We start from the raw sequence: 10,112 nt of genomic DNA, 5'->3' as shown, positions 1-10,112 counted from the left end.
CGGGTTTGGGGGGGGGGGGGGACAAAGGGACACGTTGGAAACATTCAGAATGGAATAGATGAATTTAAATCAATGTGAAGGTCAAGATGTTTCTTTCCTTTTGAATGATGGAAATCAGCATCTTGACCTTCACAGCCCAAATGTCTCTTAAAGTCAACAAGTAGATTAGTTGTTTCTAGCTGTGTTACATCACATCCACCCGATGAAATCCTGAGATGTAGCTCATGTATTAGTCTACTTCATCTTCTAATGTCAAAGTCATACACCCACAGCACAACTATAAAAACTCATGGCCAGACAGCCTGATGTCAGCCACCTACACGCCAGGAACAACCGCAGGCAATACTGAGGCAGAAAAGAAACAGAACAATATAAGAAAACACACATAAAATGATAAATAAAAACAATTAATAGATACCTAAAAGGCACAATGTATGTGTGTTTGTTTGTTTCTCCCAGTGATTTTCTATTTTTTTTAAATGATGTTCTATTAGAAGTAAAATAGAATATTTTGGTGATTTCTGGGCCCCAAATTAAAATTCTATTTGTAATACCCAGCTAACAACGTTCTCAGAACTTCAAGAGTTCTGCCGAGGTTCATTCAAAGTTATGAACAAACGACACATTAATGTTCAGAGTTATCTGGCGTGTGATAACGTTCTCAAAACGTCAGCACAAAAACGCTATTTATGCATAATTCGTGGAACGTTTTAGTTCTGAAACGTTTGGTTGGATGTTCACGTTCTTATTCGTTTCGGAACGTTCAGAGAACATTCCAAAAGTTACGTTCTCGTGATGTTTACAAAATTATTAAATGGAATGTTCCTTTAACGTTTGCAAAAAGTTCAGAAAGCATTAAGAAATTATGTTTTCTTTAGGCCTGCTTAACCCTTTATGGTGCAGAGTTGCCATATGGCAAGAATGAATTTCTACGCATTTCCTTGTTATTCTGAAAAAAATACAATATACTACTGCACTATGGGAATTGAAAGGGCCTTTAGGCAGACAATGCTGTGCTGTTTTTAAGTCACATGACATTTGAATGTCGGTCCAGAACTCTTTCTCACACCTGCTGAAGTGCTCCAGAAATTGCTCTATTAACCTCATTTCTATGCATCTCTACTCACAGGGGATTTTTTTCAGCATCTGTGTTAAGTAAATTAGATATTTTTATTCACAATTTAACTTTGTCTAACATAGTTTTACTGTAAATTGAGAAAATATCAATGTTACCATATGTTTGCAGTGATGGCATAAGAGCCATTTTTGGTTCCCCAAAGAACCTTTCACTAAAGAGTTCTTGAAAGAACCGTGTTTTTACATTGCGAAGGACATTTTGATAATCTAAAGAACCTTTTGTGGAACGGAAAGTTTCCGTAGATGTTAATAGTTCTTCATGGAACCATCGAAAGAACCTTTATTTTTAAGAGTGTTGTATTTATGTATAAATAACAAAATGATTTCTTCTTCTATATTACGGAAAGGCTAGTAGGAAGAGTGCAAATGTGATGAGCGTGAGGATGAGTTCAGTGAGTCTTCAGTGAAGGTTAAAGGATAGGGATCGACTTATTTTTGTTTTGCATGAGTTCCAAGTAAATCTATCAATTTCTAAAAAAATAAAAAATAAATGTTTTTCAAAAATCTGTTTTGATTTGTATGATTGAAGCCATTTCATGTAATAACTTATTTGAAAAAATATGTCATGGTTAGAACCATAGAAGGTTGATGGGACTTTTATCAAAAATGTTTTAGAACAGTTAAGATTTTTAATGTTTTTTCTTCTGCTCACCATGCCTGCATTTATGTGATACAAAATACAGCAAAAGCAGTAATACTGTAAAATATTTTACTATTTAAAATAACTGCTTTCTATTTGAATATATGTTCGAATGTAATTTATTCCTGTGATCAAAGCTGTATTTTCAGCATCATTACTCCAGTCTTCAGTGTCACATGATCTTCAGAAATCATTCTAATATGCTGATTTGCTGCTCAAGAAACATTTATAATTATTATTGTTGAAAACAGTTGTGCTGCTTAATATTTTTGTGGAAACAGAATTCTTTGAATAGCATTTTTTTAAATAGATGTTATAAATGTCTTTACTGTCACTTTTGATCAACTGAATGCGTCCTTGATTAATAAAAGTATTAATTTCATATGAATGTCCAGGTGTTCACCTGCAGGTGAGGCCAGGCCGCTTCTAACGTGGGTTCATCCTCCTCGGGGTCAAACTCTGCGCCGGTTGGGTTGGATGACGGAGGTAACGCCCTAAACAGGTTGACTGCAAACTGAAACAAATCACATAAAACGAAAAATGTGTGTATAGATGCATATCTGATTACTGAGAACAGACTAAAGGAGCGAGTCTTTATCCATGAACCGTCCATTCAGCTTGTTGATTAATGAAACGTGGCAGCACATGCACAAATTAATCAGAAGAAAAGGGTTTAATCCTCCCGATCGCAGCACTTTGAATTTCCTGGCTTTAATCATCAAAGTGTGTGTGTGTTTTCAAGGGCATGTGAAAATTTTGTTGTATGCATTTGTCATTTTTATTGAATTAAATTTTTTTTTTCATTTAAATGTTAAGTTTTGCAATTTTGTTGTATGCATTTGTCATTTTTATTTAATCTCTTTATTTTCAAAATGTAAGTAAGTAGTATTTATAAAGTTTTAGCTTTTAGTTTTGGATCTGTTTTTAGTTGTTTTAATACTACAATTGATTGCTTCTGTTGTCCTCATTTGTAAGTCGCTTTGGATAAAAGCGTCTAATAAATGACTAAATAAATAAAATAAATAAAATAAATAAATTGTCCTAGTAAATCGCAGACGTTATAACTGGTTACAAGCAATTCATTAATTATTAATTAAATAATAATGATAATAAGCTTGATTTAAACAATGCTTACGATTCCGTTCGTTTTAATAAATAGAGTAATAGGTTTTCACAATACTGCGTGCGTATGAGCGAGACACGCAACGCTGCTCCGCGTCTGCGCATGCGCAGTTCTGACCCAAACATGGCGACGGAGAGCTGCGAAAAGTGCTGAATTCTGTCTACATTTCGACAAAATCGCGAAGGTTGGTCGACATTTCCGCACTTATTCTATCCTCTCCCATATGTTAGGATATCAGTCGTTATTATCGGATGGCAACGGTGAGCTTTTTCAAAGGCTGCATATGATAATTCAGGCGTTTATTTCGCCTGGTGTTCAGCACTTTCTGCGCTGCTGGCGATCACTGATGTTGTTATTTCTGAAGAGTCTGATCAAATAACGCGCAGATGTTTATGTTTCGTCGATATTGATCATATCGCTGATGATGTGTATGATCGGGGGGGGGTGTAGTCATCGCTGTTTGTAAACACACTCATATTTTCACTGCCAAGCTCAGATAGCAGTATTACTGCGTTATTACATCAGTAACGCACTCGTTTACCACAGTTTAAAACACGTAAAGTTTACGCTAAAATAAAACACTTAAAAGAACCACAGTTGTCCCATGTATTTTGTTGGTACTGTGGTAATACCATGTTTTTTTTACCATAGTATTATTTTAAGTATTTTGAAATTATTTTGAAAAATTAATATAGTAATTATTAAATACTATCATAGTGTCTCTCTGTACCAGCTAAAGTGTAAAATGAAGAAACTAATATGTTTTTACATTAATTGTTTATTATATATGTGGTTCTGATATTCTGTCAAATGTTTCTATTTATATAACAGATTTAATGTTTTATGTTTTCCTGCCAAATGTTTCTTTTTATATAATAGATTTTCTTTCTAAATGTGTGTTTTCAATGGATTACTTACAATTTTATTATATATTTTACTTTTTAATGACTAAATAATATAATAATATATATATGCACTATAGTGCTATATTAATTTGTAATTATGATACATTTAATGTGTAACTATGTATATACTTTTTTATATAATAAATAATATGATAATATTTGACAAGTTATACAAGTTATATAAGTTTATTATAAATGTATTCATTCTTGTTAAATTTACATTTAAATTGACTTTTTATTTAAAATTGTATATATATATATTATATAAAATTTTAAATAAAAGTTTTATATAGCATAATTATTTTTTTTTACGCTTTGTATCACAAAAAAAAATAAATAAATAAATGTTGTACAACTGTGGTAACTGTAGTACTTTAGTGGAAAATAACGATTAATTCAGTAAAAATGAATATGGGATCTTCTTCAAAAAGTGCAAGAAACTTTCAGAATCTTTGTCTTCTTTTTTCTTTTCTTTCTTTCTTTCTTTATTATTATTATTATTATTGTAAATAAATGTGGCAGCTGTGAGTTTTCAGGTTGCATGATAAATGAATGTAAGGGAAGAGTGCAGCTCGTGCAGGTGTTTGTGAGTGATGTAAATGTCTGGTGTTTGCTGAATGTTCTGCTGTGATGTGTCTGTGATGCAGAGCAGAGCGAGCGAGCGCTGTTGTGTCTGACGGAGGCAGGGACGCATGCTGTATGATGCAAACCGCTTGAAATCAAACATGCAAATGAAAGCAGTCCTGAGCAGCGTGCGTGCTTGTTGTTGTGAATGACGAAAAGCAAGAGAATCACAGATTGACTCCGCCCACCACACCCAATCACGACACTAAACCCCGCCCACCTGTCAATCAGCTCTCAAACGAGTGAAGCGGTGAATCAAACTTTATCAAACGAAGCTTCGAAATGAACATTTCTGTGAAGGAATGATTCTGGAAGTGTGGCGGATCGGACTGCTGGTACTGTGTGTTATGTTTGTGGGCGGACGAGTCTCAGGAATGTGACGCCTCAGGGAATGATGGGATTAGAGAGATTCCTGAGGGTCGTTTCAGGACGTTCATTGATCAAGATTCCTTTGCTGTGGGAATCTCAGGGGAATTATGGGATATGTTATGATAAAGCGCTTTGTAGGCGATTCAGAGAGATGGGTTTTCATCCCTGAGATGTGCTGAAATGTTCATTTAATGATAATATTAATAGTAATTTTAACCTTAATTACTTTGTTTAATAAAATTCAATATAATGATATGTAATAACAATTTCTTTTATATTCAATATTTAATAAACACTATAATATTTTAAAAAAATCAATTGATCAAATGCTTTGAATAATTTGATGAGTTTTATAAGTAAGATTTATAAGTAAAAACTTATTTGCATAAAGTGGAACTAACTTTTTTGTGTAATTCGGTCATAATAATATTTTTACATGCAGTAATTGTGACATTAAATTCCGTTTTACCTAACCTTTGGCCAATTTTCCATCACTATTTTACATAAACTGTTGCACACTGAAAAAAAAAATTGGTGTTGAAAATTTTCAATCGCAAATTGCTAGTAAATTTCATAAATAATTACAAAGAAATGTCAAGTAACTCATTGAATTAAATGTGAAATATAAAAAAGTAAAGTAACAAAGGCTGAAATAGTATTTTCTTGTAAAAAAAAAAAAAAAACTCCAGAAATCTTGTATTTACAACTTTGAAAAAAACATTTTTTTTCAGTAAATTAAATTTTTTAAGTAAACATAAACAATTTATGTAAATTATTGCATTCACCTCTCAGTTTGATTTACATTTGAAATTCTGCTTATATTTATATGTTTGTATATATTTATTATATGCATATATTCTGCTTATATTTATAGCATCCGTTTACTGCTTTTTGTTAGTTTTAGGTTGCTGTTTTTTATATATATGACTCTTATCCAGTTATTTAAATAATAAACAGAATAACTGATTATCAAAACCATTTCAGGAATATGATCAGATTTATGGGTCAGGAGAGATTCCTAATGTTAGTTTTAGGAGCTTTTTATCTGATTTTTATCCAATTAATCAAGATAAAAACAGATAAATCAAATAAACATTATCACAACATTTTTTCCAAAAGAAAAATAGTTTTCAGTATTTTTTTCCCATAAACTATCATTTGACTGTAAGTTCATCATTCTGACGCAAAACAGTGACGTGTGTGTTTTGAGTCATTTTGCCTATTGATTTGCATTGAATACTGTGTTTTTTTTAAGCGCTGTGTACAGATAGTTTGCTCTCTGATGTAGAGAAAAGCTGAAATCTAAAATAACATCATTAGAAGTGACTGAGAATCTGATCTCTGGTGTATTTTACAAAGAAATATCTGTCAGAATTCATCCCAAAATCAAAAGGAAAAATTATGTGATATATAAAGTCTGTTTAAGGACTCTTAAGATTTTTTGCATTGTAATATTATTTTCACGACAGTTAAGCATATGTAAAAATGCTACAATGCGACATAAATTAAACCATGATGAATTTTAAAATAATAAAGTAAATAATAAAAAAAAATCTTTTGAATTTGAGGTAAAAAATGACATTTAATGAGATTCATGCATATTTAGTTAATGGTTTTGGTTCCGATTTCAACGTAATGAATGTTTTATGAATCTTAAGGAAGTTCTGATTCTATTTCTTCCCAGTTTCACTAATATTACAGCTGAAATCTGAGCAAATTAAATGTGATTCAGAAATGGTTCGCAGTGCGAAACGACTCGTTAGCAGGAGAATCGATTAGCGATGACCTATGACCCCGCACACATCATTAGAGCTGCAGGACAGCTGCTGTTTTAATGAAGGATCTTTTGATCTCACAGACGATCAACTCCACACAAAACTGACCATAACAGAAATGTGTTACTACACGGTAATAAAAAATGATGGAATTAAAACAAAGATTATTCGAGTAAGTTTTATAAGAAAATACTGTATAATTTCTACTTAATTTAGTGTTTAATTGAATGTTACTTGCCATTTTCTTTGTAATTGTTTTGTCAAATTTACTAACAATTTCATAGTGAAAATGTTTTCTACACTTTTTTCCAGTGTATTAAACAGTGAAAAATTGATAAAAGTTAAGATATTAAAATATCTGACAACAAATGTCATTCATAAGTTGAATTTGTGCTATTTTATTGTAAGATTTATAAAAATAAAAAAATATTTTGCACACAATGGATCTCATGAAACATGAGCAGAGCCGAGTTTCTGTGTAATTTGAGTATACATTTATTTTATACATAATTGTGACAAATTTAGACAAATAGTTTTTAATAATATTTAAAATTAGATTAAATTTTTGTGTTTTGTTTTCATTTTAATTTTAGTTCAAGTTTAGTAGTTTTTGTTTTTATTAAGTTTTTATTAGTTTTAAGTTTATGTAGACTTTGTTATTTTACTACCTCAAGTTTAACTAAACAAAAATAAGAAATGCTGGCTTGGCAACTAGCTGAAATACAGTTAACTTTTTTAGATTTTATTTCAGTTTATTTTATCTTATTTCAAGTAATGATTTTTTTCTATGCTTTTAGTTTTAGTTATTTTACTACTTCAATTTAAACTAAGTGAAAATGAAAAATGTTGCCTTGGCAACTAGCTGAAATAAATGTACAATTGTTTTTTTTTTGTATATTTAATTTTATTCCAGTTAATGTTTATTTCAAGTAATGACTTTTATTTATATATTTTAGTTATTTTAAAATGTAGTACTTCAAGGGAAACTAAACAAAGATGAGAAATGTTGGCTGGGCAACTAGCTGAAATAAAATTAGTTTACTTTTTTACATTTCATTTTATTCCCGTTAAAGTTTTAAAAATTTTATTTCAGGTAATGAAACGTTTTTTCTATGGTTTTAGTTTTAGTTACTTTAATTAGTATAAATAAACTAAGTGAAAATGCTGCCTTGACAAATTAGTGAAATAAAAAATTATATTTTATATATTTTATTTTTTATATTTTATTTCCTTTAAGGTTTTTATTATTATTATTATATTTCCGTTAAAGTTATATATTTTAGTTATTTTAAAATGTAGTACTTCAAGGGAAACTAAACAAAGATGAGAAATGTTGGCTGGGCAACTAGCTGAAATAAAATTAGTTTACTTTTTTACATTTCATTTTATTCCCGTTAAAGTTTTAAAAATTTTATTTCAGGTAATGAAACGTTTTTTCTATGGTTTTAGTTTTAGTTACTTTAATTAGTATAAATAAACTAAGTGAAAATGCTGCCTTGGCAAATTAGTGAAATATAAAATTATATTTTATATATTTTATTTGTAATATTTTATTTCCTTTAAGGTTTTTATTATTATTATTATTATTCCGTTAAAGTTGATTTTATTTCAGGTAATGAAACGGTTTTTCTGTGGTTTTAGTTTTAGTTACTTTAATTAGTATAAATAAACTAAGTGAAAATGCTGCCTTGGCAAATTAGTGAAATAAAAAATTATATTTTATTTTTAACATTTTATTTCTTTTAACTGTGTAATTTGAGTATACATTTATTTTATACATAATTGTGACAAATTTAGACAAATAGTTTTTAATAATATTTAAAATTAGATTAAATTTTTGTGTTTTGTTTTCATTTTAATTTTAGTTCAAGTTTAGTAGTTTTTGTTTTTATTAAGTTTTTATTAGTTTTAAGTTTATGTAGACTTTGTTATTTTACTACCTCAAGTTTAACTAAACAAAAATAAGAAATGCTGGCTTGGCAACTAGCTGAAATACAGTTAACTTTTTTAGATTTTATTTCAGTTTATTTTATCTTATTTCAAGTAATGATTTTTTTCTATGCTTTTAGTTTTAGTTATTTTACTACTTCAATTTAAACTAAGTGAAAATGAAAAATGTTGCCTTGGCAACTAGCTGAAATAAATGTACAATTGTTTTTTTTTTGTATATTTAATTTTATTCCAGTTAATGTTTATTTCAAGTAATGACTTTTATTTATATATTTTAGTTATTTTAAAATGTAGTACTTCAAGGGAAACTAAACAAAGATGAGAAATGTTGGCTGGGCAACTAGCTGAAATAAAATTAGTTTACTTTTTTACATTTCATTTTATTCCCGTTAAAGTTTTAAAAATTTTATTTCAGGTAATGAAACGTTTTTTCTATGGTTTTAGTTTTAGTTACTTTAATTAGTATAAATAAACTAAGTGAAAATGCTGCCTTGGAAAATTAGTGAAATAAAAAATTATATTTTATATATTTTACTTTTAATATTTTATTTCCTTTAAGGTTTTTATTATTATTATTATATTCCGTTAAAGTTGATTTTATTTCAGGTAATGAAACGGTTTTTCTATGGTTTTAGTTTTAGTTACTTTAATTAGTATAAATAAGGTTTTTATTATTATTATTATTATATATTTGAAGTAATGAAAATGTGTTTATTTATGGTTGAAGTTTTTGTCAATAGCCCTGGTTGGAGAGACATTGAGTGCTTTAGCACAGAAACACTGACATTATTCTGTGGCCTGCGAAAGTGAAACCCGAGCGGAGGAGAGTCAGGGTGAAAGAGCGATTATGACGGCAGACTGAACAACTGAACGACAGAGCGAGAAGCTCACTGGAGACGCGAGCGGAATGAACTCTTTAATTGCTTGACATAAATAACCAACTCATTTTTTCCGTCTATAATTGTCTGCCGGCGTGTGGATTCAATTATGATCTAACAGGACTCCTCTATTGTCGTCAGATCCGTCCGTCTGAGCTCAGCGCAGGAGATTTCGCTCATCAGATACTTTTCGTTCTTTGCCGTATGAAGGAAGTGTGTGTTTGCGTGGGCGGCTGAAATGAAGTGTGTGTTTGTGTATTTTGGGAAGTTTCCATCCCTCAGCAGAGAGTGTGTTTTCTGTTTCATGTCTCATAAGAGAGAGATCTGTGTCCTGTGCCGTGAGTCACAGTTTAACTTGAATAGTTCTTCTCATGAGTTCACATGGCTCTTACTGAATCTGCATGATGAGGACGGATTACTACCCCGATGAAGCTATTTGACAAAAAAATACAGCTTCATTTACACACATTACAATTCATTTTCAAAATTGTGTGTTTTGCTTCCTCAAGCATCAGTGACTGTACATTTTGTGATAAATTGTGTTAATGTGATTATTATTTTGTCTTGAGAAAAACTAAAATATCAGTGTTTTCATTTAAAAAATAACTTGTATGTGTGTGTGTGTGTGTACACACCAAAATATAATATATAGGTATCAAAATTTATATCAAAATACAGTAAAAAAAAAAAAAAAAGTAATTTTGTAAAATT

At 29.9% G+C, this 10,112-nt stretch overlaps 1 protein-coding gene across 1 annotated transcript in view; it reads left to right on the top strand.

Moving 5' to 3' along the window:
* Positions 1-2,990: 2,990 nt before the first annotated feature.
* The window catches only part of LOC107752426 (polycomb protein SCMH1), a 28,333-nt gene continuing 21,211 nt past the window's right edge, over positions 2,991-10,112 (top strand). The window contains exon 1 of the mRNA XM_016568382.1: positions 2,991-3,084. The gene's annotated coding sequence lies outside the window, so the exon portion shown is untranslated. The remainder of the gene's footprint in view (positions 3,085-10,112) is intronic.

This window comes from Sinocyclocheilus rhinocerous, unplaced genomic scaffold, assembly GCF_001515625.1.
Source record: "Sinocyclocheilus rhinocerous isolate Xijiao unplaced genomic scaffold, SAMN03320098_v1.1 scaffold3306, whole genome shotgun sequence".
Classification (NCBI taxonomy): Eukaryota; Metazoa; Chordata; class Actinopteri; order Cypriniformes; family Cyprinidae; genus Sinocyclocheilus; species Sinocyclocheilus rhinocerous.
This window is presented reverse-complemented; position numbering and strand designations above follow the sequence as displayed.